The sequence below is a fragment of the Falco rusticolus genome, chromosome 3 (genome assembly GCF_015220075.1).
Source record: "Falco rusticolus isolate bFalRus1 chromosome 3, bFalRus1.pri, whole genome shotgun sequence".
Lineage (NCBI taxonomy): Eukaryota > Metazoa > Chordata > Aves > Falconiformes > Falconidae > Falco > Falco rusticolus.
The window spans coordinates 7,768,622-7,790,434 of record NC_051189.1 but is presented as its reverse complement, the minus strand read 5'-3'; the positions used below and the strand labels follow the sequence as shown (position 1 = coordinate 7,790,434).

The following is a 21,813-nucleotide window of genomic DNA, read 5'->3' as shown; positions in this document are numbered from 1 at the left end:
AAATATGAAAGGAAAATCTAACGAACATGATGTGTGCTGTGCCCTTTTCTCTGCTTCCTTCATGTGCTGAGAAAGGATTTTGTTCCAGAAATGTTGCTTTCAATTCCTTGTATTTTCAGGTCATTATATTAAAACCCATACACCACTTCAGTTTTCTTCTATTATAACACATTTGATTTTAAAAAGTCTTTAGGCAAAATTCTGTTCTCAGTTACACACATGCAGCCTGACTGAAGTCACTAATTACCATTAAATCAGATAAATAACTTATTCTTAGGGAAAGAAGGTAAGAATGAGAGCAAGGGCAGGAAAATGAAGGACTCGGAGCTCAAAATAATAGGCAGACTTGCAGAGATAATTTAATGATATAGACATCACTGAGGCTGAATGTGAATGCTCCTTTGATTTTGTGAGCCAACGTTCATTTAAGATCAGTGACATGTACATGTTTTGTCAGTTTAATTTAAAAGACAATGGGAAAAATGTGTTTAGCTGTGATTGCATTTATAAGCACCATGCTGGCTTTCAAGTTTTCACTATCGCTATTTGTGGAAGGTACTAAATACTCTCAAAGCAAAGGGATGGAAGATCAGTTAAAACACAAGGGTCAAAACACCAACCCCTAGGAGTATAACCCCCCCCCCCCCAATAGAAGTAACAGTGGAAGCAGTGATGCAGACAGATTACGTGCGTTGCTACTACAACCTCCTCTGCCCCTGAAGTAAACTATCTAAAATTACCTCATTCAGTCTATGCAGCTTCTTGTCACCCTGTGCTGAGATGAGTGAGACCCTGGCTAGGTTGTAAAAGAAAAAAGCCACAATGCCAACATCAACCACCCCAGGCAGGGAGCAGACCGCTTTGGTTAACTACTTTTAACGTTCATAGTGGTTTCTTAATGTTGTGTTATCCCACAGCCAAACAGCTACCGCACCACCCTGCAGCCATTCACTAGCAGGGTTAACAGCAGGTACAATGTAGATATTATGGGCCGCACAGTTGTCCAGCTACCATTGCACCCAATCATCAGGAGACACAGCACCCGGGCTGCTCCCACCCATGCACTTCCACACACGCATTTATCACCTTCTCTAGGTCAGACCTTGTGCAGCTGAGGAGCCAGAATCTTGGCTGAGAGCTCTCTGCACCTGCCCCCAGTGCAGCACCCCCCAGCCTGGCTGAAGCAACCTTCAGTAGGCGCTCAAGACAAGACAGATGATTTGCGCCTAAAGCAGATGAGGAGTGCTCATGTCATTCTTTCTGCTTGCTTAAACATGGGGATGGTACTGCTGAGGCACAGGAACTTTTAAAATTGCCACAATTGCAGCAATTGCCTGATTTTGGCCTTTTATTTTTTTTTAAACAAAAAAAATGCTACCAGAAGCATAACTGCATTGGCTGGCCAGAATTTATTAAAACACTGTCAAATTACATAAAATTTACTAAACTGTATTTTCAGTGGTTAGCATCACATGCCTGGCTTCAGTGGACTTCAAGCTTAAAAATTTAAAAGCTTTTTGTCATACATACTGTAACTGTGTATAATAATACATTTTCACTAGTCGTGGATGAATTTCAAGAATTTCAGAGTTCTGATTTTCATCAGATATAGATTTGGGACTTTGAAAGTTAATCAAAAATTCTTTCTGGATCTGTTGAGGATGTAAAATTTAATTTGAAAACCCATGAGAAGAGACTCTTTCAAGTAAGTTTCTAATACTCTGCAAGCAACCAGCCAGGAAAAACTGCAAAACATTTTTGCTTATGATTTCTCAGAATTTTTGACACCACTCTCCATTAGAAATGAGGTGAAGACACACATGAAAATGATCAAATAATGGAAAATAAACATTATTTTCAGAGCATCTTTGAATTTTCAAAACTGGATTGATTCTAGAAATGTGTTAGAGGAATGCATGTTTTTCACTTAATAGGTTTGTATTTACCTCATAATTTTAAAGTATATCTAAATACAACACATAACTGACAAAACTGCTTTTAAAGTGGCTGCATATACCTTGTCAGATGGTCTCAACAATGCCATAATGGTCAAATGATGAAATAGTGGAAATGGTTCTCTTCATTTATCTTATAAAATCTAATACTTGCTAATTATATTGTGGGTTTGGAGTTGGTTTGGGTTTTTTTTTCTTCTTTCTTCTTTCAAGCATGAGATGTAAATAGCACTTCCCTGCCATAGACCTCTGTTATTTTCTTGCTTTTCAGCTGGCTGCAGCATGAAGCTTAGTGGACATCCTACATATTCACCAATCAACAATCATTGCAATTCTCTTATACAAGATAATTAAAGACAATACAGTCTGAAAGACTTCCTTCCAAGGAATGCCAAAACAGAAGGCAATGTACAAGAAGGAAGCCTCACATGGATTGTGAAAATCTATTACCATTCAAGCCTCACACAAAAACTGACTTAATCATGTTTCAGTTATGTTTCTTGACAGTGAGGTTGCAAAAATGTGTTCAAAACCTCCTCAAGAAAAACATTCTGATTCACAAAAGGAGCCTTCAAAGTTTCAAATCTATCTTCAGTCCCCAAGTTGTATACTTTACAAATTTTAACATCATATACTACTAAGTCTGGTGCACAGCCCTTCTGTGAACATTGCTTTTAAATAAGTAAAATCATTGTGTTCAAGAAATGACAACAGAGTAGACAGACAGTACCTGACTTTAACTTTGTTAAATCTCTTTAAAAGCAGGTGATTACAGGGTGCTGTACTGCAAATCCAAGAGGTTTCACATAAGCTTTGTTTATTTTTTATTTCTTTTTAATTCTGTGGTAGATCAGGCTTAGAAAGGTGGAGGAATAACACAGGAACTTTTAAATTAAAATTTTCATTGTCTCAAATGCTGTGAAAAACGTGTCAACATTTATGGCAAATGAAGCATGGAACACAAAACTGTGAACACAATGGTTGAACTGGGCAAGTAAGTATTCTGCCTTAATATCTTTTCAGTGTCAGATGTGGCTAAACATTTAAAGTATGGTTCTACTGTGAAAAGAATCTGTCAGAAAGTAAGTGTTTGTTACTCTGGAGATCTGTTTCTTGTGTTTACTCATGTGACTGAAAACATCAGACTCTATTCCAGCTAGTTACATTCATTTGATCTGCAAGGCTGGCTACACAGACATGATTGAGTGTGCTTACTTAAGTCTCTGACAGCACGAACATAATTGTTAATTAGATTCCAAGAACAAAATCTTAATTGCTGATAAAGATTCTGTATCAAAGCACAAATGAGCAGTTTCACTCATGACAGCATTTGGGTAACGTGAGTTTGATATGTCTAGGCTTTAGACTACCCCAAGCACGTGAATGTTTAGTACTTTAAATTAAAGCTGCAATAAAAATTAGAGTGCTTGAGTTTGCTTCATATTTTAGTAATCGTATACAAACATTTCAAATGCTTCTTGTGAAAAAAACTAAGAAAAACCTAAAAAAAAAAAAAAGAACATTAGAAAGACAATCTATGGGGAGCCAAAAGAAAACTTTCTTCCATATCCACCCCAAGCTGGCAGGACATCTGCTCAGTGCCCACCATCTGGGTGTGTCTAATTAGAGACTACCTGGAATAGGCTCTCAGAGAGCTATTGCAGAAACAGCTCCACAGCAGATGCAGCCTCAGTCCCTGAGGGCTGAAAGATAAGGCTGCAAGAACAAGGGAACCACTGAGCAATGGGAATATTGTATCGCCTTGTGCAGTAGTTCTGTACAGCGAAATGCTTCCAGAAGAGCCAAGTATTGCTTGCACTTGGAATTTACATGAAATCCAACAGGGAGTGATGATCACACAGACCAGCAAGTACAGACAGTGAAACAACACACTGAGACATAATAAACACATGCAGTCCCATACTGATACCTCTGATGCATCACAGTTTAGACTGATGTGGTACCATTTTTTTTTTTCCTTTCTTTCTTCCTTTTCTTTCTTTCTTTCTGGAGGGGGGGTGTTTTGCCTTGGGTTTGGGTGTTTGGGTTTTTGTTTGGGTTTGGTTTTTTTTTTTTTTTTTCATTTCTAAACTATTATTTCCAGATTTTAAAATAAATCACTTCCATTTCAAATCATATTCAGTTGAAATTTAACGCAGGACTTCTCCATTTAGTTTCCCACACTCTGGCCAAAAAATCCTCTGGTTTTCAGAGGTTAAACAAATTAGCATCAGGGGACAAAAAGTTTTTTTTCTTTTTCTAGGTTTTCCTTCCCACAAAAGTATCATGCTAGCCTAGCATAGCACTTGGTGCTTTCCACAGACTGAAACACAACACTCAGCATCTTTAGGTAACTCATACTGGTGAAAACCAGACGCAACTTCGGTTTTACTGGAGATGCATAAAACTGACATGGTATATGTCAGAGAGCTCAATTCCTTTTTGACTTTCAGATATTGATATGGATCTTAAAACGCCTTCATTTTGTAGGGCTTGCAACAGGGAAGAGTGAGCTGGGGTCTGCTGGAGCCCTGTTTGAGCCAGCCATGGACACGGCATGAGTTGGCTCATGGTTTATGGCACAGTGCCAGCCACAGAGCCATCCAGTCACCTTCAGTCCTGTCCACAGAAGAGCCATCATCAGCCCTACCACCTTGTTAAAATACAGCCATGCTTTTAAAAACACAACCCGTAAGAGCTATAACATGTCACAAAGTTTATACCTGCTCCCTGAGCTATTTTGGTTATATTTTGCTTACAAAATACCTGCCATTGTCTGGGTCTTTCAGGCTATGTTGTGTGTCTCCAGTTCTTCACTCCGGCTTGCCTCCACTTTGCACAGCAGAGGGAACAGCACCTGAAGGGAGCTGACTGCAAGGTCCTTAGCAGCCTGGCCCCCTGATGCTTCTGCTCTTTGGGGTCCACAGCAGCCTGTCTAGCGCTCAAGCTGGCTGTGAATAGACACTTCCAGATACTCTCCTTTTGGACTGGCAACAGATGTGGACAGCTGAATAAGGTCCCCTGTAAACATCTGGAGGAGCTGTGGCCAGCTGCAGTTGCCTTGGCCAGAGAATCACTCACTCTATTTTACTTGAATCTTTTGCATTCAAGCATTATAATTTTCCTGCATAAGAGGGGATCTGAATACAGTGTAATAACATCCATTATGGAATTGTAAATATAAACGATGTTTTTACCTACAGCAATGGCAATATTAACTAAATTCTTAGGAAGAGAAATATATTCCTCCTTCAGGTTAGGCTAATTTCAATTAGAATTCAGTGCAGCTTCTCGGTATTATCACCTGCCTTTTACAGGCTCAGTGGGGTTTTCAAGCATAAAAAGGTGATTTGTCAGGTTCTTACTGGTAGCTTAATAAAACTGTGAATTAGTGAAAGCCACTTTAGCGAGTAAATTTGAAGACAGTTGGAGATCAGTAGCTTCAGCTTTGACCGCACAGTGCACCCACATGAGAGTGATCAGAGCTCAGCAGTCTAATGACGAGCGCAGGAAGGCATTAAGCCAGTTGGGACCAGAGGCACATAGACAAAACACTAAGTGGGTTGCAAACCACTTAGCTATACCTGTACTTTTAAAATACTCAAGGCACATAGAAAGGGTGTAATTCTAAGCTTCTTCTAGAGGAAAAGGAAACCTACTTTCTCCACTAATATTTGTCATGTGAGAGAAGCTAAAAATACTGGTAGATGTCTACACACACACACGCCACCCCAAAATCCTAGTAACATTTAATATTTATAAACATTTTAAGTATCCTTACAGATCTGCAGTTATATACCTTTTGCACACTGACATCTGGGATAAAAGGCCGTTTACAATTCTGCTGGGAACTCTACTGTTAAAAATGCTTTGATACACACAGTAGACACCATGCAGTCCCCAAGCTGATCTCAGATCCAGTTCTCACTGCACAACCGAGTCTACACAGAAATTTGCAATAGCCGTGCGGCAAAAAAGAATCAATCTTCAGCTAAGATTTTCATTTTAAAAATTTCCAAAATTTAAAAAAAGTTTTCAAGGTTTTTCAATGTTTTTTGACTTTCAGAACACAATCCTAAACACTATTTGGATTTTGGAGGGTAGAAAAATGACTCAAAAACTGAGGTTCAGCTTAATCAAAGATATTTCCAAATTTATGCTGAACAGCTTCACCACAAATTTCTCTGAAATAACACTTAGAAAGGTGAAAGCATTTCGTTTGGAAACTTTCATGCTTTGATTCCAAAATAAGTAATTTTTTTAGGTCAGTGAAAGAAGAAAAAACAGTTACTTGTACAGACCAACTTGTATGTCATAACCCAGTTTATTTATGTCTCAAAAAGCAATTTTAAAAGAACGGTAAATAGTTTTCACATACATCTCTGGCTCGCCAATAAGATTAGGTACTGATAACTCTGCAGGGCAATAGTATATGTATTTCAAAACATAGGCATAGATTTGTGAAACAAGAACATACAATGTCCAAAAATGGACAAGAAAGGAAAATTCAATTTCTGATCACAAATTAAGGAACTGCTTTAGGAAAGGGACCAGTGGCAAAAGCAAATACATTGTACATTACCAAGGTGTTACATGTCAGTTCTTATTGTACAAATGTAAAAGAAAGGCAAAGTGACCATCTTCTTAAAAAAAAAAGTGAATGAAAAAAAGCATCTGTAAAGGTCATCAGCCTTTCATATGGCCTGTGGCCAAAAAAGAAAAAAGTCACTGAATGTTGTATGTCACCATAATGCTTAATTTAAAATTGCGTTGAACTAAAACACATGTGAGAAAATATCCCTTGAGACAAAGAGCTCTGGCAGCAAATGCCTGACATGCTTATATTATTTCTCTCTTATCTTAAATACTACTAGCAGAATTTTCCTCAGTATACTTAGTTTAATAAGCATGTAATCAGTGTGGGTCTTTTGCTATTCTACATATTGTATGAATATTTTAGACAAGCAGTAGTTTAAAATTAAAAGCTGTATGCTTCAAATCTATTTTAAAGAAGTATTTCAATATGTTTGAAATTGATGCTAAGATTAAAGGATATATTGCTTTGCAGAATCGGGGCATAAGACCTGTAGGAATACTTGGGAATTTGCTGAAAATTAGAACTAATTGACAAAGACAGCGGGAAAATGTTCAGAATTGATGTGAACAACTGTAAAAATAAAAGTTCATGGGAATTTATCAGCCTAGTGGAAGATAAGTTCTTGGTAACTTTCCCAATTGTATTTTCAAAATATACTTCTACATGCAGTACTCCCTTTGGTTTTACAGCACCTAGTCTCACAAAATTCTGTGGATTTGAAGAATCCTGTTCCTTCTAAAAATATGGTGAGCTTTTTCAGAAAATGGAATATTTTTGTTTGTTTGTTTCATACAGGTAAATAACAAAAAAAGCATATTTACTAATGTACACAGATAAGATCATATGTCCTGTGGAACTGGAGAAACAAAAGATGGAACAGCAAACAAAACAAATAAAATTAATATGGGCCTGGGAGTTCTGGCTAGACTCCATTTCTAATATTGCAGTACTGCTTCAATGTCAGAATGGAGTCCCTAAATGCGGATGGCAGATCAGGGGAAAAACTTCAAGGAGAAGAATGAAGTTCTGAGTTGCTCACATTCATAAATCTATCCAAGAGCTTGAGTTTATCTATTTCTGCATGTGGGAATACAGTTGCAGATCTGTAACTCTGTTTCCCCTTAAAACTGAAATCCTGTCAGATTCTGTTTTGAATGAAAAATTTGAAAATTATTTACTTCATCACAGTAGACTTTCAGTAGATAATATTTGGTGTTCTGCAAATTGGAATATGGTATCTGACTGTGTGTAGCTCAGGTACCTATGAAAAAATAGAAATAAATCAAACTGGGAGCCCCATTTTTTCCTCAAGGATTTTAGAAAACAAACACATATCCAGGTATCAAACAGTTAAGATCAAATATTGGTACCAAGAGAATTAATTTGATATGACATTTTATTTGTCTAGCTTGGATGGGACAGAGCACAGTATAGACGAGCATCTAGTATAGATCGGATTTTGAAGATAAACCATAGGCATTTTTAAACCATAGACATTGGTTTATCTTCCTGATGATAAAAGGTATTTCTAACAGTGAAACAATATTTGTTATTCTCTATCATATAAACTTTATGACAGGGATGAAGTATTCCATCTTCAAGACTCTTTCAAAATTAAAAAACAAAACAAAATACTGGAACATATTATGTTGCTGATTTTCTAGAACTTGATGATTTCCTGACCGGTTGCTCAGGACAAAGCTACAGCATACAAGCATGTCATTCTTCCTGCAAAATGTCAATAAAATAACAATAACAATAATAATAATGATTATTATTTAAAAAAAAAACAAAAACAAACAAACCAAAAAACAAAACCCAAAACCAAACACAAAACAAAGCAGACCCTAAATGCCACTTCTTTTGACATGCTAATAGGTAATTAACAGTAGGAGGAGATTTTCGAACTATCACAGCCTGTCAGGCTTTCAGTACTACACCATTAGGAGATTGGATACAGACCACTATTTACTGGGTGACAATGAGGCACCTTCAGCCATTGCGATTTAGGGCTGGGAATCAGGCAGTGAACAGCCACGCAACTATGAAGGTTTGTTAAAAAAGCTATCAAGTGGATTTTAATAATCCATGCACAGTCCTTCCCATATACATGAAGACAGACAACATGGTTATTGTCTTAACTCTCTAAAGTAATCATGCTCAGATTTTTTAATGAGCATTAAACTCTTACCCTGTTATTCATCTATTAGCTGCTTCCTAGCTTTTTATTCCATATTTTCCTATTCCTCAACTTTCTTTGTTTCTTTTTTTTTTTTTTTTTCCTTGAGTACTTCATAAATGTATTAAAAAAGACATTCTAATTCTTAAGGTGAACTTCCCCTAATGCACTTGCACATACATTCTCACATGTGTTTTTTCAGTTCTGGTAACATATATGCATTAAGAAACAAGCTGTGTAATGAATATTCCTTCTCAGTTTTCACCATCTTCAAGACTACACCTATAAAACAGAGAAGTAACATTACACGATGCTTTTATACACAACTACAGCACAGAGATAACAGAGGTCATGAACCATAAAAAGAGTCACTGCAAAATACAGTAAGACCAGATGGAGTTTTTGTCTACCTGGTGTTATTTGGATGCCTAACAATAAGACACATATAAGAGAACTTATTACTGAAAAGGTGCTGTAGCCTGTAAGAAGCACTAATGAGAAAAAACGTATTCTAGTTACCTTCTTTCTCAGAAATTATTTACTGGAGAAAAACAATTTTGAACCCTTTTCTGTGTTAACAGCTCAAACCAACCTTATTCTGACAAAATGCAGAAGCCAATGATGTTTCCTCCTGAATGCTCAGTGGATGCATGAGACAGATTATTTTAAGACACTCTTCTATGGTGGTTCAATGTTTATTTCCTACCTCTTCAGTGAATGCTCAGACCATCACTCTCTTGAAAAAGGAGGAAGCTGATCTGTTTTATATAGGATCTTTAAATATTCATCAGGCTAAAAAAAGGGAGAAGGGAGAAAGGCTAAGAAACACTTTCTGGCCTCTGGTGGTTAAAATATGGGGAGGGGGTATTTGATAAAGGAAAAGATTAAAGCTGCATCTGCAGCATCTTGTGTGAGCTTTCTACCTGCCTTACTGCAAAATCAAAATCATGTAACCTCTCCTCAAGCCACATTTTGCATGTGATGTAACTCTGAACTCTGAAAATGTCACTGACTGGCTTCCAAAAAAGAATTAAGTATATCTACTTTATGGTTTCTGACAGTGCTTATGCATTAATTGGCATCTAGTTGCTCAGCAATGTAAAGTTCAGATGGTTCTGTGTGCAAGCAGATTGGGGCCAGGCTTAGGTGACATTTTAGGCACCCATGGAACAATTTTATAGAAGTTTACTTTTTCCATGTTCAGGCAGGCACTAATATGCTTCATTTTGAATCAGAAAAATAAATCCATGTGGACATCTAACCCTGAATGGCATACCCCAAATAACCTACTGTAGCAGTGCTGAGTCTGATCCATGTCTGATCTGGTTGGGCTCCCAAGACATTGCTCTAACTGCCTGGCAAAATTTCCAGAACATTTTGGTTCACATTTATAATCCATGACGCAGAATTTAGGTGCCTACACATTAGGGATGCTCGGCCTGGCTTGAGGAACTTGATGGTACAGCTCAAACTACTAAAAGCTATTTGGGAGTCTAAAGGCTAACTGCATCATTAGATTAACTGAATCATTAGATTAACTAAATCATTCAAATCCATTTACGTGCCCTGCATTTAGTGACATCAAGAAAAAAAACCCTACAAGATGCCTATAAAACTCTTTCAGTGCCAAGTTAACTTTACAAGTCTGGCCAGAGAACATGCTGATGAAAGACTTTCACTAACAAGATCTTACTAACAAGTCTAAAACCTCTTCTGTTGAATAGCAGTACTGACATCACACACGGTGTCCACAAGTAAGTCAACACCCAAATCATAAAACAGATTTGCAGTGTGGGCAGGAAAGCCCACGTGGGCTTTAATGCAGACAACCTGGGTAGCAGTAGCACTGGAAATGAACCATTAGGACACCCCTGCAAGGTAGCTGGTCAGTTAGTATCCTGAAGTCCCTTGTACTACAGCTGCCATAAAACCTATCCTGTCATCACTGTTACTGTCCCCTTGTGCTATCAAAAATAAATTGATAAAGGTGGCTAAAATATAAAGCATCCAGATCGCAGTATAGGTATTACTGAACTGCCACAACTTCAATTCTACAGTAAATCAGTAGGATGTGCTGCTGCAGTTCTTATCCCATATCCTTCCTTTAAATCAGCAGTTCAGAGATATCTCATTGCTGTGCAGTGGCCCAAAGAAAAAGTTCCCTCTTCACAACTTGCCAGTTCAATTACCAGCTTTGTATGGATTTTGGAATTTAAGGAGCTGATGCCTTGCTGCCACCTTTTCATTCAGGCAGAGAGCCTGACATATTGGCACCTTTCAGGTCATTTACGAAAGGTTTTCTTTGGGAAGAAAGGTTAGAACTTGATTTTGTTTATTTGTTACAAAGAAAAGCTGATGTAGGAACTTAGAATCCAACATTTTATATTGGGGCAATTCCTAGTACACCAGTGTTCGAATCTTGGTCGTGGAAAATAAAAGCAGCAAATCATGTATGTTCAGCCACTGCCTTGCCCTCCGCATTAACAGTTCCCATCCTTATTCCTCCACTAGTACTGCAAATAAAATGAACAACAAAGTTCTTTAATATATCATAGTAAAGCTATTTTTTCTTCTCAAATAGAGGGAAGTGTGGTGGTTTTTTTCTCTCCTGTTGTATTAGCAACTGGATGATCTTTTAAAGGCTCACAGGAACATCCACTGTTAGAACAGTAAGGCTCTACATCTCACTACATTATGCTCAGTGATTAATATTGCTTTAGGACTTAAAATCTGTGAACAGAGGATTCATTGAGAATCACATGCAAGAGCCATGAAAGAATCCCAGGACTATCAAACATCTGCTGAAAACCATCTGACAGGGTTTGGTTTGTGCTCAGGCATGAGGTGATATGGAGTGAAAGCAGTAAGAAAAAGTGGATGAATCTGGGCCTACTGAACCAGAGAAGTAGCACGTGGAGCTGATAATTTGAGCATCTGTGTATGTATCATCACTTGCCAGAACATAATTTGTTGGCTTGAGGACTTGAACCTGCCCTTCAGGCATCTTTCTCATCTGAATTCTCTCAATACTGTTGAAAATACCAATTACCATTGTCCAATCACTAAAAGGACAGTAGAAACAAAGGGGGCTTAGAGGCAAACAGAGAAAGTGATTGAGACGTGAAGAGTTTTCCATGTAGAACTTTAAAGATTTCATCTGTTTAATGTAGAAATGAGACAAAAAGATGTGGCATGCTAGAGACGTATAAAGTAGTTAGGATTATACCAAAATTAAATCATCCATTGCTATTCGTCTTTTATCTTCCAGACTGGAAGTTAAAACTGTTAAAAACAACAAAAGAAAATGCTTTGTAGAATGGAAATACACAGTTGAGGAAATATACAGTCACTAGACCTAACAAAATGGGGATCAGAGAAGTATTTGACATGCATGTGAACCCAAACAACAACCTTTTTAACAGAGTTAGACAACAAGTAAGTAAATTGTGCTTGGATACAACCTACTCCCAAACAGACTGTGACACGATGGTCTGCCTAAATGTGTGTTTAACTTTACTCCTATCCCCTACTTCTGTCCATTTACAGAGACGGGAAGATAGATAGGCTTCTAAGGTGATGTTCCTACAATATAGGATTCCTAGCTACAAAATTATCTCATGTTTCAGATAAGTTCAGATAAGTTGGGATACTCCTTTAGATCAGAACAAATGGTATTATCCTTTACCAGTTAGATTCTTTATCCCCAAAACTTCACGTCAACCTCAGTGGGATGACTAGCAGTCAACACACTATTTCTAGTGAAAATCATCAGTTGTGAAGAATTGTCTACCAAGATGCAAATGTTTAACTGAAATTACACATCTGAAAGTATCTGCAACAACATTCTCTGTCACTGACTGGTGCAAATTGGTGTCAGGCAGTCCTTGCCGGAGGTCCCCTTGCCTGCCCCATGCTGTTTCCCTGCTCCCTCAAGATTGCTCCATAGGAATACTCATACCTTGAAAGTCATGTATTTATGCATCAATATCCTTCCAGCTTCTTATGAAAATAAAAGGATTGTCCTGAGGTTTGTTACCAAAAATGATAGCAGTCTCTTTAGCAGTGCCAATCTGAATCAAGTCCAAAGCAGTATTAAAGGTGTTACATTCCTCTCCAGTAGCTCCTGAAATAAAATCTGAACAGTCTGTAAAGCTTCTCATCTTCCTCTGCTGTAATTCTTTACTTTCATACCTGCCCGAAATCAGCACTGTTTCTGTTTCCAGTCTTCACCTTTCTAACCCTCAATGATTTCACTTTTACTGCTGGCCTCTGCACAAAAGGTGCCCAGAGATAACGGGCAAGTAAAGATGTCTGGACAGTAGAATTTTGCCTTACTGGGATATTTCACATAGTTTTGGCCTTTCATTTCATGCTGCTTCACTCCAGGGGAAAAAAAAAAAAAAATATTTGCACACTCCAGAAAACGATACCAGCACCGCTTAATTTTTAGCGGACAGTTTGTTTCATTTCTATTAGTCTTCATCCTACTTAGTTATGACCTGTTTAGCCTGCAGACTGACTAGCTTGTCTGGGAAGCATGGCAACCTGCCTTATCAACTGCACAGCAGAGAAATCAGGGAACAGACAAACCTGCCAGGTTCCCAGCTCCTGAGAAGACTGCCTGGCCTACAGGTTCTCAGCCAGGCAGTGCTTGGCTTGTCAGGCTGATATAAAGAATGCTTCTCTACTAATTTGGGAACCACCTGTTTAATTTGCCAGTCACCAGCTGACCTGGGGGATGACTCACCAGGCAGCCATCTGTTTTTTCATAAAAAGTTTTGACAGAATTACACTTGCATCTTTCAGTTCTACAGAAACTTAGCAAAAATGGCTCTTGTAGAAAGGTTTCAACCATCTCTGTCAGAAACTTTGTTATCAAAGGCTGGAGGGACGTCAGGCTTATGTTCCCACAAGATCTTTAATGGTTCCTTAGTTAGGAAAAGCCTACAGTGTATGAGACAAACATTGGGCCAGATTGCCCATCTATGCTGTTCCTTACTACGAATAAGGAGAAACATTAAGTATCTAGGATTCACTAAACCCATGGTTGACAGACAGATACACCTACTAATTGGCTTACATGTCATTTAAAGATACTCTAGTATGTGCTATTCCTCATTCTGCAGATATTTTTAGACCTCTGCTTTATGTAGACTTTCTTTTCCTAAGGTATTACTTTTAACTGCAGTGTCTTTGCTTTTAGACTTTAAGCCTTATGGGATTTTCTAAACGGAGACTAATTTGTCCTTAACAGAATATTTGTGATCAGTGATTTTTTTTTTCTCTTAGCTCTCGCTAAGCCAGATTCTCACGAACACTTTTCTTATCACTCCAGGCCTTCCTAGGATTACATCTAATTTGCCACATGGAGTTATTTCTGCACAGAGAATTAAAGCCCTTAATCATATTTGGTTTAGTGACTCCCATTTGCTTAGCAATCTTGAGACTATTTTGCCTTCTGTTTTGTCCTCCTCTAGGGCTGATGATGACTTGATTGATTCACACAATCCATCAGTGACTGATTCCTTAGACCTGTTATCTTAGAACAGAATATCATTCATGTCTGCATTTATTATTTTGGTTTACTGCACTTATACAGAAAAATGGGTGAGAAGAACACTAGATATGCACACACTATCCATGCAAAATATCCATAAAAATCCATTTAAATTTTGGCTTGTTCTCATTACCTGCAGTGTCTTTATGAGAAGATGGCTAGGAGATGATTACTTGTCGTAAATGAAGAGCTGCCTTGTGCCAGTGAAACCTTGCCCTTGTTTCTTCTGTGAAAAATTATAAATAGAAATAGGCTTATAAGAAAAAAAATAGCTCAGTGGCTAGAAAGCAACTTTAAGGAAAAATTATGTTCACAGCCATGCAGGCAGGAGCTTGAAAAGCAGCTTTTATAAAACATATTTAAGTTTTACAGTCACTCAGTGGCTGAGAAGAGTAATACATTTAAAATATGTTTAATGTTTAAAACCGCTTGGTGGCCAAAAGAACAGCTCTTGCTGAAAAGATATTTAATGTTCAAAGTAATTTTGTGGTAAAGAAAGGGCAACTTCTTGTTAATTTTTAACATTTACAGCTGATCAGTGGCTACTAAAACAAATATCAATACATGTTTTATGTTTAGGGATGTTATGTGCCTGTATAAAAACAATTCCTATGTCTCTCAACACTACACTAAAACATGCCAATATCTTTCAGCAACAGTATCACTGACAAAACCCCCCCACATAATCCCAACAACTCTAATGCAATATATCTTGAACTTAAAGATGATTATGCAAACCACAAGACTGTACTAATAATTACAAGCCTCTCCTTATATACTGAAAGAACTAATACTCAGCACCATTAAAAATACCAATATATACATTTAGAGAGAGAAAAACAAACAAACAAACACAAAACCCAAACACCAGAAAAACTTAATTTAAAAAAAAATGAAAGTATTGGTTCGTTAACCTAACAGAGGGCTCTGCATCAAAAGAGTTGGGTGTGATAAAATATAAAATGTTATTTGATTTACACTACTGACCTGAAGTTAGCATGTGGATAGGAACACTGGCTTTATTTGCTGTCATGAGTTTTTAACTTTGTCCATTTCCAATTACACATAATAACGTAGGTTTGGATATACATGAAGTAAGACTCAAATGCTTTGCGTGAAATCTGCACTAATACTGACATTTTGGGACTGTGAAACTAGCTAGCAGAAAACATTTATACAGTGTATCACCTTTTTAACAGTAAAAGCTGCTCAGACATTCTGCTGTGTGCATGTTTATAAGGTCCTGTGTGCCACAGCTTTCATTTTACATAGATTCCTTCAACTAACAGTATTGGCCAAATTTCTTTATTTTGCTGACAATTTCCAACAGCCACAGATTATGAAAAGAAACTCACAGTAAGTATGACAATAGCCATAACCCTTTAAACAACAAGCCTTCATTCTCTGTATTGTTTTCTTCTTCCTTTTGGTCTAAAAGGATTTTGTTTGGAAGGTTTTTCACAGTAGTGGAAGCTGCCTAAGTCACCTAGTGATCTATCGTAATGTGAAGAAACACTTTTGTTTCAAAAGTTTTTACTGCCTACTTGTAATTTTCTCTCAACACCTCAGTGTTTCATTTTTTTTTTAGTTTTATTTTGTTTTGTACTGTATTTTTGTGCAATGTCCCTTATACATGAGGAAAAAACTCTTGGACAAAAGGCTAAGCAGCCATAACCTGCCTTTCCTTCTGCTCCTTCCTTAAAACTCACCTCTCTCTACAGTGGCGATAAAACTTAATCTGATGATCACTGCAGTAGCTGTTTCTTTTTACAATTAAAAAAAAAAAAAAAAAGAAAAAAGAAAAGAAAAAAAAAAAGGACAATATCTGTAATTAACAGAGCTTTTCTAAGTTAGAAACCACCAAAACACCCGTTGTGATGGGTAAACTGCAATCTGACATAGCCCCGGGACAGAGAACTGAAAGACAGTGATGGGACATGAACTTTTCTGGTGTGGTCTGTATGACCTAGGGGATGGATGAACTTGTACAGTCTGTAATAAACTACCAAATTAGAGGACATGTGGATATGACACTGTAAGGATGGACTCAGTACAGCTTTGTGAAGAGAAACTGCCCTTCACAAAACCTGTTAAATGTTTTTGGTGGCTCTAGATTACTTGCATAGGTAAACAGTATCTAAATTTCCAAAAAATAATTTAGCCAAGCTCCTAAGCAAAGGCTCTTAAAAAAAAAAGGATAGATTGAGGGAGAACAGCTTTTTCTAAGATAATATCCAGATAAAAGTAGAAATCAACTGGTAGGAATAAATTGCCGGTCTTTATATGAGGGGGGTTTCCGCTGGCATCTCACTTGGATTTGAACTCATACGTTGCCAGTACAAAAGAATACTTAAGCAGGTGAGATCTTGACAAAATGAAAGCTTGACTGCAAAGTGTTACAGGGGAATCTTAACGTAATAAGTAACTGGGGATAGGGGATTTAAATCTGAGAAATACAAAGTAAGAGGCATTGAAAAAAAACACCTTATCAGTACTTTCATAGAAGTGGGTTGTGGCTCTGTTGCCTATTAATTCTTCATCTTGAGATTCATCACCGTGGAGAACCCTCCAAAGTTTTCATCTCAATGATCAACAGTGGACAAAAAAAGGGGAAATGATTGATGGGAATTGTTGGGCAAGGAAAAGAGAATAAACAGAAATATTCAAGATATGTGTATCTTGAATATGACATCCAATTCCCATCATTGTCTCTGAGGGCTTGATAACACCAGAAAAGAGCATGGAGACCAGGCTGGAGCTGGAGGGCCTGCAGACAGAGACTGACAGATCATACTACCACTTCTCTCTCCATGAGTGTGTGTAAAACTATCCAAAAACCTAACATCTTCCACAACAGCCTGGGTATGTTTGAGAAAGTCCTTAAAACAATATTGCCAGAAGTTAGGAACCTATATAAAGGGAAGGATGGCTCCATATTTGCTCCAATGCTTTACAGTCCTTCCTTCCCCAGCCTCTGCTCACTGTAAGCTTCAGGCTACATTCAGGCACACGGTTCTAAGCTATTCCCAACTGGACTGCAGGTTCCTACCCACCAGTTCATTAGGTTAGTTTCCCACACAATGTAATTAATCCTTTTGCATGCAACTACATAGATGGATATATTAAATATATGTTCCATTTGTGAAAGTATGTATATAAGCCTTCGTCAATGTTTAAATATAAGCTAATTGCATATTCACTTCAGAAAGAAAACTGCCAGAAAATTTAGAAAGACTATTTTTAGGCTGTCAGTACCATGGGAAGCAAATCCGTAACACTCTTCAAGTAGCTGCCTTGCTCCATGGAGGGTACCCAGTAAAAATAACCCGGTATCAACTTTCCTGTACCATTGACCACTTTAGTGTTACAAGATAGTGTTACAGCTGAGGCAGTTTCAAACAGAATCTTCAAGCCTATTCTGTAATACAGCTATTTAATGTGAACATATTCCATTACTTGTTAATTAATAACCTAAAAAGCAGAATAATTGCTATGGTGATCTGGAGTTTGTAGAGCACCCCTAAGGAATAAAGAGTTAATCTAGTGGAAAGGTATGAATTGAAATTGCCTGGGAAAGAACATATGGAATCTATCTGTTATGGAATTAATGGGTTTAGTACAGCCCTAGCTGGTTTGTTTATAAGCATAGAGGAATAAGGAAAGATCTTAGAAAACATGAGACTCTGACAGTAGAAGTTATAAATTTGTCATATGTAATACATGCAATTAATTAAAATCAGCATATTTAGTGAAAGAAATGCATGAGAAATGCAGATGCATTTCTGTGCACATTTTTCTGTATAAATATATAAAAACCTATAAGATTTTTCCTTACATACAGTGTTTAACACTGGTATGTCCCTAATCAGTCATCTGAACCAATAGCTTTAATAAGGGGATAACCTTGGTTAAACTCACCATACATTTGCATGCTTACATGAGGTATATATTGCAACAGAAGCTGGCACAGATGCCAGAAGCAAAACCACAGTTGATTAAACTGTACTTAAGGACAACATATTTTGCTAATACTAACTTATAAATGGGAAATTACAGCCCCATTTTCAGTTCTCATACATAAATTTCCATTTCTGGTTTGTTCTACATTTTGGAACTCTTATAAAATCAAAACAATATTTTCAAATAAAGACATTGACGAAACCAATCCAATATCAGAAAAAATATATTAGGAGTTCAGCCTTTAAGCTTTTATAAGCCTCTTATTAGGCATAGGATAACAGCATAGCAATCTCTGTTTTTAAAATATTAGTTCTGCATTGTAATCTGACTCCATCTGCTGTGTTTCTCTGCAAGGAATTTCACGTCATTATCCTTTCCAGAACAAATTCTTTGCTGTAAAGTATTCTGCATCCCATTTATTAGGTGAGCAATACACTGTCAGCTTTGGAAGTACCAATACCCTTCTGCAGCTATACAGCAACTATACACACTTAGGAAGTACCAGAAATAATGGAAGTCATAGAAAGGTACAGTTGCCTGCATGCTGGTAACCAAGGGCCTTTTCAAAAGAAGATATTTTTTTCATTTGTTTGTTTGTATGCGTGATTGACTGTCCTCTCCATTACACATGAGCAAATTGGAGTGCACGTATGGAAGGAGTGAGGCTAGCTGGCCACTCAAGCCTCTGGCATAAAACCCGTAGACATGCTAGTTTGTAGTGGGCTTAAATCAGAATTTTAGAGCACTGTAAACATCCTGCTAACATTTTTTTCTTAGTAAAAAGTATATGAGGGAATTTGGCTCCCAGTAAGGAAGGCACCACTAAGTAAAAATGGCAATCCTAAAATTATAACTTCAAAAAAAGATAAAAGATATGCATTACTATAATCTTTTTTAAGGAGTCATATCGACTGGAGAGAAAAACATACAAACCCCAGTGTACAGCTGACAGATATGTCTAAATCATATCTATGTGCAGGAAGCCAGATATTGAGGATCCTACAAATTTCCGTCTTTTTTTACCTTTTCCAGTAAAAAGTCACCGAGGTCCAGGATAAAGCTGATGCAGTATTTTACTCTAACTTGATGACTGGAACTCTGAATCTGAGGATGAATGCTACGGCATTTTTTCAGCCACCAAAGCTTCAGCAACAGCAATTAGTACGGAGGCTAGAGACATTACAAAACTGAGGACAATGCAGCCATGCAAATTTCTAAACTGATTGTGAGGGGTCTGAAGGACACTTTTCTTCCCAGGACTTCACAGCCCCATGCAATCCTCTCATGTCTGCAGACTGTGGTACTTCAAGGGTGTTTTATACAATTTCACTGTCCAAATGGAATATATACTGTTTGTTTACACTGGGTGTTAAGTCTTGAGGACTGTATTAGCTACTTCTCTGCCCCTCTATTCACCTTTCAATATGAACTCTGGCATTCATACTTTGCTCCTTAGTACCAATAATCTTAGGAGAAACTACAAAACTGAGTAAACCTTTGCATGCCAGTGTCATGCAACAATAAAAGACTCTATCAATATAAAAAATAATAAAAAGTCACTAGGCACAAAAGCTTGTCAGGCTCATAGAAATGACTACTAAGGGGGAAAAAAAGTCATGTTGTAATGCATTTCCCACCATGGAAACAGTGTGCATGAGTGCAGTTCATAATAAACACTGTTGCAAACGTACAGTAAATGAAGTTTAACACATTTGGGAATTGAAAACTAGCAACTAGAAAATGAAAATGTAAAAACATAGATAAGAGGAAGAGTTTATCAGGGTTTTTGCCTAAGCCAAGAAAAAACATATGCTGCACCAACTAAAAAAACAAAAGTGATTTTTAATGTCATCCTCGGGCAGTCATAGGTCTAGGCATCTCTGTAGGTGCAACTAAATGCTACTGATGATACGCAGCAGTACTTTTAGATCCTTTGAGAAATCTGTGCTTGCACAAGGCAGCAAAAGCATGGGTAAGAGCAAGACAGTAGAGAGACCTACATCTCAGAAGGCCCAGTCTCACAATCTCCTGGCACAGGATAGGCGACAGAAGGTATTTCTGGATATTTTTGCTGCAAGACAACCTAAGAGCAAAAATTGTTATCTGCTTTAGTAACCACTAATTGGAGTTTAGGCCTCCATTTAGGGCACAATTTCCTTGCCTTGACTTTTCTGATCAATTTTCATCCATCTTTTATTTTCTTATAGAGGAAAAAAAAAAAACCAAAACCCTGTTATAAATACATCTTACAGACATTGTGAATGTGACTGAATAAAGTGAAGATCACGAGGATGCATCTTTGGCATGGCATTTGCTGCTGTTCTCCCAAAGGAGAATAAATTGAAAAACATTTCTTTTAAAATGATGTATGCGTGACACAGCATATTCGGTTGCATCTCATTTAGTCATGCAGCTGCCGGTCAATGTAAAAGCCATAATGCATGGCACACCTTGAAGAGAGTTTCCCACAAAATAATACCACTGTTAGCATTTTGTCTGCTACTGCACACACATACTTAAGAAAATAAGAAAGGAATATGGAGAGAACAGTGAGAGACTGAATGCATGTACTGCATTCTACTGTGTAAATAGCATTATTCATTATTATTTTGCTTATTTCTCTCTGATAGTGCCTCAAAAACAATCTAATAACTAACCATACATTCACAGGTGAGAAATTTTTTCTCTAAATTTGCCACAGAAATAGATTTGAAAATACAACAGATATTTTCCATCTATAAATAATATAACAGTAATATTACTAGGCATCTCTATAGGGGCAAGAACAATAGTGCGCCTATATAGTGAACCTATAGATGCACCTCTGTGGGTGACTATACTAAACCCATCTCAACACTTGTATGAGATTAAAAAGATCACCTCTACATGTCTATTCGTATCACATTTTATCACATTCTACTACTTTTTATCACTACAGTTAAAATACCACCTCACTAATTCCATGTAACAACTTGTGTAAATAGCTAGTTGTCTCCTGGATTGTCTTTCAGAACACCACCACCTGAGCTGCACAGCTGAAGGGACAACAGGATCCCTCTGCACATTTAAGAGTCAGAAAACTTCTGAAACTGTTAGCAGCTACAGGGAGTATTAAACGACTACTGCTGGCTTGTGAAGTACTGGGAAAAGACAATTTAGGAGAGAAAATGGCAATAAGCTGAAACTAGCATTGGGAAGTTAAAGGCCTCCCAGCCCAGAATGAATTAATTTCTGGTGCCTGCAGGGAAGCCTGAAGTGCCATCTGGCAGCAGGACACAAGCAGTGTGCTTGTGTTGCAAACACACTGCTCAGGACCATTCCAGAATCAGCCATCAGGCAGTGACCTGAAGGGCCCATTTAGTCTATTCTCCTGCTCCAAAGCAGGATCAATACTCTTTATGTCTTTCCCAGCAAATGTCAATGGTAGTGTCAAAACTCTTCAAACAAAAGTGCTTCAGTATCCTTACTACAGTCCACTTTTCTTTGGAAAGAAAATTGTTCTCTCCTCTATATACTAGCTTCTTTAAAACTTACCATGTTTCCAGTCAGTCTTCTCTCTCTGTTT

At 37.5% G+C, this 21,813-nt stretch overlaps 1 protein-coding gene across 4 annotated transcripts in view; it reads right to left on the bottom strand.

The window, feature by feature from the left end:
* CDH12 (cadherin 12) overlaps window positions 1-21,813 on the bottom strand; it is a 220,747-nt gene that overhangs the window by 99,397 nt on the left and 99,537 nt on the right. The window lies entirely within an intron of this gene.